The 1,281-nt window shown below is 44.2% G+C and overlaps 1 pseudogene; it reads left to right on the top strand.

Moving 5' to 3' along the window:
* The first annotated feature begins 669 nt into the window (after positions 1-669).
* LOC115291255 lies at positions 670-995 on the top strand (annotated as a pseudogene).
* Positions 996-1,281: the final 286 nt, after the last annotated feature.

Here is a 1,281-nt window from a genome sequence, read left to right as displayed (position 1 = left end):
TTCCAAGTGCAGCAAGAGAGAAGGGTTAAAAGCTCCACGGTGCAAATGGTTTTCAAGCTGCAGTCTGGCTCATCATTGCTAATGTCCTGTTGTGCAAAACATGTCACTTGGCCAAACCCAAAGTCCATGAGAGAGGGGACTTCATGAAATACGGATACATACAAGGCGGTTCATTGGGGCCATAACTGTAACCATCTGCCACGCCTAATACTATTTTGCAGTTTGCTTGCCCCTTAACAGCATATCTATTTTCTAAGTTGATATAATTATCATAATTACACTTTCTAATGTTTATTTATATTCCAGAGAGAATGACAGTGCCAGTGGGAGAGGGGCAGAGAGAAGAAGACACAGAATCTGAAGCAGGCTCCAGGCTGTAAGCTGTCAGCACAAAGTCTGATGTGGGGTTTGAACCCAAGAACCGTGAGATCATGACCTGAGCTGAAGTCAGACACTCAACCAACTGAGCCACCCAGGTGTATCTATTATAACTACATTTGTAATGATGACACAATAATTAATCAAAGGACTATGCCAAAAATGTACCTAATCATTGTTACTTTTTGTTTTCTTTTGTGGTTGTTTCCATTTTCCCTGTTACAAAGAAACCATGAAGCTCTCCCTCCTCCGCTGTTGCCACCTCCTTCCGCCGCTCCTGGTGCTGTTAGTATGCTAGTTAAGTGCATACCTGGTACCTCTTGTGCAGCGGCAGCTGGAGAGATTCCAGTACTCACCGTGGCCCAAGAAAAGCCCAAGGAAGGAGTCAAGACTGAGAACAACGATCATATTAATTTGACGGTGACAGGACAGGATGGTTCTGTGGTGCAGTGTTAAGATTAAGAGAGGCATATGCCACTTAGTAAACTGACGAAAGCCTTTTGTGAATGGCAGGATTTGTCAAGGAGGCAGACCGGATTCTGATTTGACGGTCAGATGCACCTGCACAGTTGGCCATGGCGGATGAAGATTCGGTTGATGTGTTCCAGCAGCAGTGAAACGGGAAACTGCTACTTCACTCCAGAACTCTGTTCCTCCAGACGGAGAGGACGTTCTCAATTAGAAAACCGCAGCTTGGTTCCACCACATCCTGACTACTATAGTTTTCTTTATTCTTTCATTTTCCCCTTCCCCATTCCTTTATTGTACATAAAGTAACTGTGTATGTGCACAAGCATAGTGCAGGTTTCTAAATGACCAACGTTATGTTTGGTGCACGTAAAATAGAGAGTGGATGGGGAAAAATTCCGGTTCTGTGAAAATACCCCTTTTCTCCATTAGTGG

This window comes from Suricata suricatta, chromosome 5 (genome assembly GCF_006229205.1).
Source record: "Suricata suricatta isolate VVHF042 chromosome 5, meerkat_22Aug2017_6uvM2_HiC, whole genome shotgun sequence".
NCBI lineage: Eukaryota > Metazoa > Chordata > Mammalia > Carnivora > Herpestidae > Suricata > Suricata suricatta.
The sequence above is the reverse complement of the archived record's forward strand: the minus strand, read 5'-3'. Positions and strand labels throughout refer to the sequence as shown.